The sequence below is a fragment of the Leptodactylus fuscus genome, chromosome 2 (assembly GCF_031893055.1).
Source record: "Leptodactylus fuscus isolate aLepFus1 chromosome 2, aLepFus1.hap2, whole genome shotgun sequence".
Taxonomy (NCBI): Eukaryota; Metazoa; Chordata; class Amphibia; order Anura; family Leptodactylidae; genus Leptodactylus; species Leptodactylus fuscus.
In genome coordinates this window covers 112,102,041-112,116,192 of record NC_134266.1, presented here as the reverse complement: position 1 = coordinate 112,116,192, position 14,152 = coordinate 112,102,041, and positions in this window count along the sequence as shown.

Sequence of the window (14,152 nt, the reverse complement as noted above, 5' to 3'; positions counted from 1 at the left end):
AGGCATACAAGATAACAGTCCAATATAATTTATGGCTGACAGTAAATAATGGATCAGCTGGATCAGTCTACTTTTCCCCTTGCATAAATTTGATCTACATGAGGGATGCCAGGAGGAAACCTTCACTGTCTAGAAAGAAGACAGAAAATGTGCCCTTCAACACCCAGGAACATGCCAGGACCTTATTAATAATAATAATTAATAATAATAATAATAATAATAATAATAATAATAATAATAATGTGCCTTGGACAGATAAGGCAATGAAAGACTTATTTAGCCAGAAAACCTGTTTGGTGAAAACCAAAAACAACATTTAAAGGGGTGTTCCAGGCTAAAAATATTACTGACCTCTCCTAAAGATAAGTAATTAATATTATATTATGAGACATGCCCCCCTCCAATCAGTTGTTCTTAGCAGTTGATTCACAGAGAATGGAACAGGAAGGAACTGTCAATGCAACTGTCTGCCTCTCGCTTCACTCTCTTTGTATCAGCAGCTTAGCAGGTGATTGGTGGGGGCGCCAAATGTCAGATCCCCACAGATCTGCTATTAGTCACCTACCTTTAGGATAGATTATCAATAATTTTAGCCTGGAATACTCCTTTAATCAGAAAATCCTGATCCCAACTGTAAATCACAATGGTGAGAATGTTATTAGTTGTGACTGCTTTGCTGCTTCAGAGCCCTGTTCATCCCCACCTTTATATATATCACTATTACATATCGCTCTCCAGCAAGACAATGACAGTGAAAATGACAATTTTTAGGTGATCCAGAGTTATTGGATTTAACTTCATATGAAACCATAAAAAACACAGCTCTGGCCCTGGTGCTGGATATTGTGAAGCATATTGCACCTTAGGCACATACCAGCCTGGTTGAACATGTTAGAATACCTCAGGTGGATGGAAATCAAGAAGCTTTAAATAAGATTCAGTCTGACGCTGGGTTCACACTAGCGCCCGGAGTCTGTTTTCAGCTTTCCGTCTTCTGCATGCAGAAGATGGAAACCTGTCAGACCGGGTCCGGCCGTGAGCGCCGGTGAGCGTTTTATGCTCTCCGCCGCGAAACCGGTTTTTAAAAATCAGACACAGAGTACTGCATGTCCGACTCTGTGTCCGATTTAAAAAAAACGGTTTTGTGGCAGAGAGCATAAAACGCTCACTGGCGCACACGGCCGGACAGCTTTCAAACCTATTCAAATGAATGGGTATGAAAGAGTCCTGTAGGTTTCCGTCTCCTGCTCAGTTTTGTGGAGGAAACGGAAACCTGCAGAACGGAGTCCCTGGCGCGGATGTAAACGAGACCTGAGGCTGCTTTCAGACAGAGTAACGCTCCATTCATTCTGACACGTAATCATTAGAGATGAGCGAACAGTGTTCTATCGAACTCATGTTCGATCGGATATTAGGCTGTTCGGCATGTTCGAATCGAATCGAACACCGCGTGGTAAAGTGCGCCATTACTCGATTCCCCTCCCACCTTCCCTGGCGCCTTTTTTGCTCCAATAACAGCGCAGGGTAGGTGGGACAGGAACTACGACACCGGTGACGTTGAAAAAAGTAGGCAAAACCCATTGGCTGCCGAAAACATGTGACCTCTAATTTAAAAGAACAGCGACGCCCAGCTTCGCGTCATTCTGAGCTTGCAATTCACCGGGGACGGAGGTTTCCGTCCAGTTAGCTAGGGGTTAGATTCTGGGTAGGCAGGGACAGGCTAGGATAGGAAGGAGAAGACAACCACAACAGCTCTTGTAAGAGCTAAATTCCAGGGAGAAGCTTGTCAGTGTAACGTGGCACTGACGGGCTCAATCGCCGCAACCCAGCTTTCCGCGGATCCTGAATGGAATACACTGACAGTGTATTCCCGTATACCCGATATATATACCCCCGATACCCGTTCCAACGGTGTGCCCCCCCACCTTCACCCCAGAAATACCCTGCAAGTCCCCTAGCAATAGAATTGGGGCTATATACACCCACTATTTTTGCTACTGCTATATAGTGCCATTGTCTCACTGGGAATTCAAAGAATATATTGGGCTTACATATAACTTCAATTCCAGGGAGAAGCTTGTCAGTGTAACGTGGCACTGAAGGGCTCAATCGCCGCAACCCAGCTTTCCCAGGATCCTGAATGGAACACACTGACAGTGTATTCCCGTATACCCCATATATACACCCCAAATCCCCGTTCCAATGGTGTGCCCCCCCACCTTCACCTCAGAAATACCCTGCAAGTCCCCTAGCAATAGAATTGGGGCTATATACACCCACTATTTTTGCTACTGGTATATAGTGCCATTGTCTCACTGGGAATTCAAAGAATATATTGGGGTTACGTGCACCCACAATTTTTGCTACTGGTATATAGTGCCATTGTCTCACTGGGAATTCAAAGAATATATTGGGGTTACGTGCACCCACAATTTTTGCTACTGGTATATAGTGCCATTGTCTGACTGGGAATTCAAAGAATATATTGGGGTTATAAATACCCTCATTTCTTGCTACTGCCATATAGTGCCAGTTTCTGACTGGTAATTCAAAGAATATATTGGGGTTACGTGCACCCACAATTTTTGCTACTGGTATATAGTGCCATTGTCTGACTGGGAATTCAAAGAATATATTGGGGTTACGTGCACCCACAATTTTTGCTACTGGTATATAGTGCCATTGTCTGACTGGGAATTCAAAGAATATATTGGGGTTACAAATACCCTCATTTCTTGCTACTGGTACATAGTGCCATTGTCTGACTGGGAATTCAAAGAATATATTGGGGTTAAGTGCACCCACAATTTTTGCTACTGGTATATAGTGCCATTGTCTGACTGGGAATTCAAAGAATATATTGGGCTTACATATAACTTCAATTCCAGGGAGAAGCTTGTCAGTGTAACGTGGCACTGACGGGCTCAATCGCCGCAACCCAGCTTTCCCAGGATCCTGAATGGAACACACTGACAGTGTATTCCCGTATACCCCATATATACAACCCAAATCCCCGTTCCAACGGTGTGCCCCCCCACCTTCACCTCAGAAATACCCTGCAAGTCCCCTAGCAATAGAATTGGGGCTATATACACCCACTATTTTTGCTACTGGTATATAGTGCCATTGTCTGACTGGGAATTCAAAGAATATATTGGGCTTACATATAACTTCAATTCCAGGGAGAAGCTTGTCAGTGTAACGTGGCACTGACGGGCTCAATCGCCGCAACCCAGCTTTCCCAGGATCCTGAATGGAACACACTGACAGTGTATTCCCGTATACCCCATATATACACCCCAAATCCCCGTTCCAACGGTGTGCCCCCCCACCTTCACCTCAGAAATACCCTGCAAGTCCCCTAGCAATATAATTGGGGCTATATACACCCACTATTTTTGCTACTGGTATATAGTGCCATTGTCTGACTGGGAATTCAAAGAATATATTGGGATTACAAATACCCTCATTTCTTGCTACTGCCATATAGTGCCAGTTTCTGACTGGTAATTCAAAGAATATATTGGGGTTACGTGCACCCACAATTTTTGCTACTGGTATATAGTGCCATTGTCTGACTGGGAATTCAAAGAATATATTGGGGTTACAAATACCCTCATTTCTTGCTACTGCCATATAGTGCCAGTTTCTGACTGGTAATTCAAAGAATATATTGGGGTTATAAATACCCTCATTTCTTGCTACTGGTATATATTGCGATTGTCTGATTGGGAATTCAAAGAATATATTGGGGTTACGTGCACCCACAATTTTTGCTACTGGTATATAGTGTCAATTTCTAACTGGGAATTCAAAATGCGCAAGGCTCCCGGAAAGGGACGTGGACGAGGCCGTGGGCGAGGTCGGGGGAATGGTTCTGGGGAGCAAGGTAGCAGTGAAGCCACAGGGCGTCCCGTGCCTACTCCTGTGGGGCAGCAAGCATTGCGCCACTCCACAGTGCCAGGGTTGCTTGCCACATTAACTAAACTGCAGGGTACAAACCTTAGTAGGCCCGAGAACCAGGAACAGGTCTTGCAATGGCTGTCAGAGAACGCTTACAGCACATTGTCCAGCAGCCAGTCAGACTCTGCCTCCTCTCCTCCTATTACCCAACAGTCTTGTCCTCCTTCCTCCCAAAATTCCCAAGCTTCACAGAACAATAACCCCAACTGTCCCTGCTCCCCAGAGCTGTTCTCCGCTCCTTTCATTGTCCCTCAACCTGCCTCTCCACGTCACGATTCCACGAACCTAACAGAGGAGCATCTGTGTCCAGATGCTCAAACACTAGAGTCTCCTCCATCTCCGTTCGATTTGGTGGTGGATGACCAGCAACCCACCCTCATCGACGATGATGTGACGCAGTTGCCGTCAGGGCATCCAGTTGACCGGCGCATTGTGCGGGAGGAGGAGATGAGACAGGAGTTGGAAGAGGAAGTGGTGGATGATGAGGACACTGACCCGACCTGGACAGGGGGGATGTCAAGCGGGGAAAGTAGTGTGGATGTTGAGGCAGGTGCAGCACCAAAAAGGGTAGCTAGAGGCAGAGGTCAGCAGCTTAGGCGAAGCCAGGCCACACCCGGAATCTCCCAAGATGTTCCAGTTCGTACCCAGCCCCGAAAAACTCCCACCTCGAGGGCACGTTTCTCGAAGGTGTGGAGTTTTTTCAAGGAATGCGCCGAGGACAGATATAGTGTTGTCTGCACAATTTGCCTCTCGAAATTGATTAGGGGCTCTGAGAAGAGCAACCTGTCCACCACTTCAATGCGCCGTCATTTGGAATCCAAGCACTGGAATCAGTGGCAGGCAGCAACGGCAGGACAAAGGCCGCCTGCCGTTCACGCCACTGCCACTGCCTCTGCCACTGCCACTGCTGACTGTGCTGGCGATGCACTCCAGAGGACGAGCCAGGACACCACTTCATCTGCCTCCGCCACTTTGTTGACTTCTCCCTCATCCTCCCCTGTTCCTGTCTTATCTCCTTCTCCTGCACCATCAAAGGCACCATCAGGCGCTTCTTTACAACAACCCACCATCTCTCAGACATTGGAGCGGCGGCAGAAATACACTGCTAACCACCCACACGCGCAAGCCTTGAACGCCAACATCGCTAAACTGCTGGCCCAGGAGATGTTGGCGTTCCGGCTTGTTGAAACTCCCGCCTTCCTGGACCTGATGGCAACTGCGGCACCTCGCTATGCCGTCCCTAGCCGTCACTACTTCTCCCGGTGTGCCGTCCCCGCCTTGCACCAGCACGTGTCACTCAACATCAGGCGGGCCCTTAGTTCCGCGCTTTGCACAAAGGTCCACTTGACCACCGACACGTGGACAAGTGCATGCGGACAGGGATGCTACATTTCACTGACGCCACACTGGGTGAATGTAGTTGAGGCTGGGACTGCTTCCCAAACTGGCCCGGTGTACCTCGTCTCCCCGCCTAACATTCCTGGCAGGGACACGAGAAGAACACCCCCCTCCTCCTCCTCCTCTACCGCCTCCTCCTCCGCCACCGCCTCCTCCTCCGCCACCGCCTCCTCCTCCGCTGTTAGATTGACCCCAGCTACGAGTTGGAAACGTTGCAGCACTGGCGTTGGTAGACGTCAGCAGGCTGTGCTGAAGCTGATCAGCTTGGGGGACAGACAGCACACTGCCTCCGAGGTGAGGGATGCCCTCCTCGATGAGACGGCAATATGGTTTGAGCCGCTGCACCTGGGCCCAGGCATGGTCGTTTGTGATAACGGCCGGAACCTGGTAGCAGCTCTGGAGCTTGCCGGACTCCAACATGTTCCATGCCTGGCCCACGTCTTCAACCTAGTGGTGCAACGTTTCCTAAAGAGCTACCCCAATGTTCCAGAGCTACTGGTGAAAGTGCGGAGCATGTGCGCCCACTTTCGCAAGTCGACAGTAGCCGCTGCTAGCTTAAAATCTCTCCAGCAACTACTGCATGTGCCACAACACCGGCTTTTGTGCGACGTCCCCACACGCTGGAACTCAACGTTTCAGATGTTGAATAGAGTGGTTGAGCAGCAGAGACCTTTGATGGAATACCAGCTACAAAACCCTAGGGTGCCACAAAGTCAGCTGCCTCAGTTTCACATCCATGAGTGGCCATGGATGAGAGACCTTTGTGACATCCTACGGGTCTTTGAGGAGTCCACAAGGAGGGTGAGCTCTGAGGATGCGATGGTGAGCCTCTCTTGTGTGTTCTGAGAGAATCCCTGATTGACATCAGGGATAACTCAGATCACACAGAGGAGTTAGGGATAGCATCCGATCCGTCACAGCTGGAGAGTAGGTCCACACATCTGTCCCCTTTAATGGAGGAGGAGGAGGAGGAAGAAGAGTTGTCCGATGATGTGATGGTGATACAGGAGGCTTCCGGGCAACTTCGAATCGTCCCATTGTTGCAGCGCGGATGGGTAGACATGGAGGATGAGGAGGAAATGGAGATTGAACTTTCCGGTGGGGCCAGAGGAGTCATGCCAACTAACACTGTGGCAGACATGGCTGAGTTCATGTTGGGGTGCTTTACAACCGACAAGCGTATTGTCAAAATCATGGAGGACAACCAGTACTGGATCTTTGCTATCCTTGACCCCCGGTATAAAAACAACATCTCGTCTTTTATTCCGGTAGAGGGGAGGGCCAATCGCATCAATGCTTGCCACAGGCAATTGGTGCAGAATATGATGGAGATGTTTCCAGCATGTGACGTTGGCGGCAGGGAGGGCAGTTCCTCCAGTAGGCAACCAAGTTCTCACCGGTCCACACAAACGAGGGGCACACTATCTAAGGTCTGGGACACCTTGATGGCACCCCCTCGCCAAAGTGCCGCCACGGAGGGTCCTAGTGTCACCAGGCGTGAGAAGTATAGGCGCATGTTGCGGGAATACCTTTCCGACCACAGCCCTGTCCTCTCCGACCCCTCTGCGCCCTACACGTATTGGGTGTCGAAGTTGGACCTGTGGCTTGAACTTGCCCTATATGCCTTGGAGGTGCTGTCCTGTCCTGCCGCCAGCGTCCTATCTGAGAGGGTGTTCAGTGCAGCCGGTGGCATCATCACTGACAAGCGCACCCGTCTGTCAGCTGAGAGTGCCGACCGGCTCACTTTGATAAAAATGAACCACCACTGGATAGCGCCTTCATTTTTGGGCCCACCTGTGTAAAGCACCCCAACATGAAACTCCATGTCTGTACTCAACCTCTCCAATTCCTCCGCATCCTCATACTCATCCACCATAAGCGTTGCACAATTCTGCTAATACTAGGCTCCCTCCACCCTGATTTCCACCAACTCTGCTGGTTAGAGGCTCCCTCCACCCTGATTTCCACCAACTCTGCTGGTTAGAGGCTCCCTCCACCATGAATTGGTCCAAACTGGGCTGTTTAGAGGCTCCCTCCACCATGCATTGGTCCAAACTGGGGTTTTTAGAGGCTCCCTCCACCATGAATTGGTCCAAACTGGGCTGTTTAGAGGCTCCCTCCACCATGAATTGGTCCAAACTGGGGTTTTTAGAGGCTCCCTCCACCATGAATTGGTCCAAACTGGGCTGGTTAGAGGCTCCCTCCACCATGAATTTGCCCAAACTGGGCTGTTTAGAGGCTCCCTCCACCATGAATTTGCCCAAACTGGGCTGTTTAGAGGCTCCCTCCACCATGAATTGGTCCAAACTGGGCTGTTTAGAGGCTCCCTCCACCATGAATTGGTCCAAACTGGGGTTTTTAGCGGCTCCCTCCACCATGAATTGGTCCAAACTGGGGTTTTTAGAGGCTCCCTCCACCATGAATTGGTCCAAACTGGGCTGTTTAGAGGCTCCCTCCACCACGAATTGGTCCAAACTGGGGTTTTTAGAGGCTCCCTCCACCATGAATTGGTCCAAACTGGGCTGGTTAGAGGCTCCCTCCACCATGAATTTGCCCAAACTGGGCTGTTTAGAGGCTCCCTCCACCATGAATTTGCCCAAACTGGGCTGTTTAGAGGCTCCCTCCACCATGAATTGGTCCAAACTGGGGTTTTTAGAGGCTCCCTCCACCATGAATTGGTCCAAACTGGGCTGTTTAGAGGCTCCCTCCACCATGAATTGGTCCAAACTGGGGTTTTTAGAGGCTCCCTCCACCATGAATTGGTCCAAACTGGGCTGTTTAGAGGCTCCCTCCACCATGAATTGGTCCAAACTGGGGTTTTTAGAGGCTCCCTCCACCATGAATTTGCCCAAACTGGGCTGTTAAGAGGCTCCCTCCACCATGAATTTGCTCAAACTGAGCTGTTTAGAGGCTCCCTCCACCATGAATTGGTCCAAACTGGGGTTTTTAGAGGCTCCCTCCACCATGAATTGGTCCAAACTGGGGGTTTTTAGAGGCTCCCTCCACCATGAATTTGCCCAAACTGGGCTGTTTAGAGGCTCCCTCCACCATGAATTTGCCCAAACTGGGCTGTTTAGAGGCTCCCTCCACCATGCATTGGTCCAAACTGGGGTTTTTAGAGGCTCCCTCCACCATGAATTGGTCCAAACTGGGGGTTTTTAGAGGCTCCCTCCACCATGAATTTGCCCAAACTGGGCTGTTTAGAGGCTCTTCCACCATGAATTTGCCTAAACTGGGCTGTTTAGAGGCTCCCTCCACCATGAATTGGTCCAAACTGGGGTTTTTAGAGGCTCCCTCCACCATGAATTGGTCCAAACTGGGCTGTTTATAGGCTCCCTCCACCATGAATTGGTCCAAACTGGGGTTTTTAGAGGCTCCCTCCACCATGAATTGGTCCAAACTGGGCTGGTTAGAGGCTCCCTCCACCATGAATTTGCCCAAACTGGGCTGTTTAGAGGCTCCCTCCATCATGAATTTGCCCAAACTGGGCTGTTTAGAGGCTCCCTCCACCATGAATTGGTCCAAACTGGGGTTTTTAGAGGCTCCCTCCACCATGAATTGGTCCAAACTGGGCTGTTTAGAGGCTCCCTCCACCATGAATTGGTCCAAACTGGGGTTTTTAGAGGCTCCCTCCACCATGAATTGGTCCAAACTGGGGTTTTTAGAGGCTCCCTCCACCATGAATTGGTCCAAACTGGGCTGTTTAGAGGCTCCCTCCACCATGAATTGGTCCAAACTGGGGTTTTTAGAGGCTCCCTCCACCATTAATTTGCCCAAACTGGGCTGTTTAGAGGCTCCCTCCACCATGAATTTGCCCAAACTGAGCTGTTTAGAGGCTCCCTCCACCATGAATTGGTCCAAACTGGGGTTTTTAGAGGCTCCCTCCACCATGAATTGGTCCAAACTGGGGGTTTTTAGAGGCTCCCTCCACCATGAATTTGCCCAAACTGGGCTGTTTAGAGGCTCCCTCCACCATGAATTGGTCCAAACTGGGGTTTTTAGAGGCTCCCTCCACCATGAATTGGTCCAAACTGGGCTGTTTAGAGGCTCCCTCCACCATGAATTGGTCCAAACTGGGCTGTTTAGAGGCTCCCTCCACCATGAATTGGTCCAAACTGGGGTTTTTAGAGGCTCCCTCCACCATGAATTTGCCCAAACTCTGCTGGTTAGAGGCTCAATCCACCCTGATTTTCAAAACAAATGTTGGTGCCAACCTCAACTTACTACAAGGGCCAAATTCACTGCTGGTGACAAGCTCTCCTCACTGCAAGTGCCAAATACACATGTTTCAAGGTGTTTTCCTACTGTCAGAGAGGTGGTATTGAGTGTGTAAAGTGTGTAGTTGTTAGGCTGTGATGTTGGGGTAATAGAGGGTCTTTGGTGTGTTAGATGCCCCCAGACATGCTTCCCCTGCTGTCCCAGTGTCATTCCAGAGGTGTTGGCATCATTTCCTGGGGTGTCATAGTGGACTTGGTGACCCTCCAGACACGGATTTGGGTTTCCCCCTTAACGAGTATCTGTTCCCCATAGACTATAATGGGGTTCGAAACCCGTTCGAACACACGAACATTGAGCAGCTGTTCGAATCGAATTTCGAACCTCGAACATTTTAGTGTTCGCTCATCTCTAGTAATCATATGTCAGAGTGAGCGCACTAAAACAGAATCCCATTGAGTTCAATGGGTTCGGTCTTACGCGTATTCTGCTTCAAAATCCGCTGCCAAAAAACTCCATGTGAACTAGCCCTAAGTCTATGTACCCTGTTTCCCCGAAAACAAGTCATCCCCCGAAAGTAACCTCATGTTTGAGGTCTTTTTGAATTGCCTAATATAAGGCACCCTCCGCTGCGATACATTGTATCCACTGTTCCTGCTTCGTGTCCACTTTGGTCTGACTGTAAGGGTGCATTCACACTATGTAACGCGGCGCTGATTCTTACATGTAACTCGTGTCAGAATCAGCGCTGCAAAACAGAATTCCATTAACTTCAATGGGTTCCGTTTAGCACGCGTAACACATTGAAATCAATGGAATGCTTTTTAACCCATTGATTTCAATGTGTTACACATGCTAAACAGAACCCATTGAAGTCAATGGGATATTGTTTTGCAGCGCTGATTCTGACACAAGTTACGTGTCAGAATCAACACCGCGTTACGTAGTGTGAATGCACCCTAAAACACCATGGGCAAACTGCAGCATTTATACCTCGTGGGGCTCCAGCCTAAAGCAATATTTAACAAAAATGTGTATTTTTTTGCCTTCCATTCATTTCATTACAAGTTCTCAGGCGCAATCTACCTGGTGAACGAGCAGGACAATTATTTTTTCCACTAGCTTAGAAACATCAGCTAGAGAAAAAAAATCAGATACTGCTTCCCAATGAAATGAATGGGAGGCAGATTTCTGTGGAATGCCACATCAAATTTAGCGTCGAATTTGTGAACAACCCCTAAGGCCGGGTTCACACAGGGTTTTTTGGTCTGGAACCTGAGGTGGAGGCCGCCTCAGGTTCTGGACCCAAAAACGGGTAGCCGAGACTGAATGCCGATGCACTGCATCGGCAACCAGTCGTGCGCTCCACTCCGGATTAGGAGGAGGGAGTGTCTTGAGGCCGAACCGCGAGACAAATCAGCCTGAAGAATGAGCATATTGCTTCTTTTTTCTAGGAGCTGGAAGAAACGGCTCCCGGAAAAAAAGAACTGCCTGGCTTCCATTGACGGGAGCTGTCTTTTTGGTCAGGATTTTGAGCCTGATACGGCCTCAAAATCCTGGCCAAAAAATCCAGTGTTGAGCTTACCCGTAAGCTAAATGTACAAAATCAGGATGTGGATGTTGAAAATTTGCAGGGCTCACCATCAAAATTGATTTTTACTGGCCCACCCTACTGCTACCTTTGTCACAAAACTTTCCTGGTCTGCTTAGATTTATCACTTATATCAGTTTTCAGGCATAAATGATGCAAGAATTCTACACCAGAAAGGAATGGTGTGGAGACCTGTTTGGGAGCCTTCACACGAAGTTTACGCTCCACTTATTCTAAACCTAAACTCGTTCAGAGTGAGCGGCGTAAAAAACAGATCCCATTGACTTGAATGGGTGCCGGCATACGTGCGTATGACATTGAAAGCAATAGGTAAAAAAGACTCCCATTGATTTCATTGGGTAGTGCGCGTATGCCGGCACCCATTGAAGTCAATGGGATCTGTTTTTTACGCCGCTCACTCTGATCGAGTGTACGTTCAGAATGAGCAGAGCGTAAACTCCGTGTGAAGGCTCCCTTTAGGTGTATGTACCACGTGGGATGCACCTAATTTTTGATGGTGTGAACTTCATTATAAATTGGTAGAAAATTCAAGCAGGTGGAAAACATTGTTCTTGATAAACTAGTCCTTATATTTTCTACATTACTCAAAGGTGTTGCATTCTGTATTGACAGCAGCAAAATGGCTGAGATTATTTTCTCCACCATAAGGGAAGGCGCTATCACTACCGCATAGTAATACATTGCCTAGCAAGAATACAACTACAACTCTCAGCAGGATCTGGGAGTGCTGGGGTTTCTAGTTCACAGTGGCTCAGGGAAGAGTAAGTTGCTGTTCAGACAATGGAAAATGAAGAGGAATTGAGGCAGATTTCTTCAATCTCTCCAACTCCCCGTGGTGGAAAACTGAAGCAGAGCTTCACCCACTGATCTGCGCTTTATTGGCTCCCACATGCTATAAAGACCCCTTTACTGCACCACACAGAATAACAAGCCTTTTCCTGGCCCCACACAGTATATTCCACTTTTTCTTGCCCCCACACAGTATAGCGCAACCTTTCCCGACTCCTACACAGACACAGAATAGCGCCCCCTTTCCTGACCAACCATGTAGGCGCCCACACTATACAGCCTCATTGCAGGCTCCAATACAGTAAGGGGCCCCAGACAGTCACAAGGCCACTACCTGCTGGATTAATGACTGCTATTAACCTACCTATCCCCACCCCTGTCCTGAGCAACTTCCTCTGCTGCCCCTTCATACTTCAGCAAGTCCTGTGCACCGCACATGATATTCTGACGCAATTATGTGATGTACGGCATACGGGTCCCCCAAGAGGCTGAAATAATCTGAGCAGTAACAGCATATTAAAAAAGCAGTGGGGGATTCACCAGTACCCCAGTCTGAGCCTGTTGAGTATGAGCGGCTGTATGCTAACGTAACAGCGCTTCCCGCACTTTCACACATTTCAAATATTTGTCATTGTTTGTATGAACCAATGCTCACTTTTAGGCTGGGGCCCCATGGGTCGGAAACGCTGTGGGAAGGATTGCAGCATTTTACAGTAAGTGCAAAGTGGATGGAATTCTAGCGAATCCCATGCCTACTTTGTGGTAAAAACCGTGGTGCTGACACATTGCGATTTCCAAAACCACCGCAGTTTTGGAAATCTCAGCATGTCAATTATATCTTATGGAAACGTTGTGGTTTCCCCATAGATATAACTAAGAGAAAGTCCAAGGAGAAAAACTTCATGAACTTTCTGCTTAAAGCGCTGCGGGAAGAATTGCAATGCATTCCCACTGCGTTTTTTCCTGCAGCCCTTTATTGTTGCGAGTCGTCTTGTGGGGCCTTAGCCTAATAAGGGTCCATTCACACACCAAAACTCTGTGTGAATGGACCCTTAGTGTACACCACGCAGACATGACCTGATGGGTTTACCACCTCACCTGGGGGATGTTAGCTATGGAGCTAGTCAATAATAATAATAATAAATTTTATTTATTATTATGGGTTTACCACCTCACCTGGGGCATGTTAGCTATGGAGCTAGTCAATAATAATAATAATAAATTTTATTTATTATTATGGGTTTACCACCTCACCTGGGGCATGTTAGCTATGGAGCTAGTCAATAATAATAATAATAAATTTTATTTATTATTATGGGTTTACCACCTCACCTGGGGGATGTTAGCTATGGAGCTAGTCAATAATAATAATAATAAATTTTATTTATTATTATGGGTTTACCACCTCACCTGGGGCATGTTAGCTATGGAGCTAGTCAATAATAATAATAATAAATTTTATTTATTATTATTATGGGTTTACCACCTCACCTGGTGCATGTTAGCTATGGAGCTAGTCAATAATAATAATAATAAATTTTATTTATTATTATGGGTTTACCACCTCACCTGGGGGATGTTAGCTATGGAGCTAGTCAATAATAATAATAATAAATTTTATTTATTATTATGGGTTTACCACCTCACCTGGGGCATGTTAGCTATGGAGCTAGTCCCAGCAGACACATGTTTATAGGATATTCTGCCTATATTAAGCACTAGGACCCCTTGGTAAATAAAGAAAATAATTTCCACAGTCCCAATGAACAGATTACATTTGTGTCCTCACATAAGATTGTATAGAAAACCACTGGAACGAGCCCTGCACTAAGAAATGAATGGCCATATAGATATAACACACAATGTAATGAATACCTATGCACTGACCATAGCGACAAATAGGGGTAGGTGGAGGCACCTGAGGTGAAGGCGCTGCCTCCATGTTATGTGAGGACTCACTGACCACCTATAGATCGCGCCGCCTGGCCTGGAATGCGCGGCCCGTGTGCACTGATGCTGGGGATGAATGGAGGGGCCGGCTCTCCGGGCACACACCTAACAACAGGGGGCTTCGGTGGCTCCACGGGAGGCGTTGTTTAGCATCTTGGGAAGTTTTGCAGCCGGCCCTTTGCACTCGGCTCTTCCTTCACACGGACTCCGAGTAGATAAAGTCAG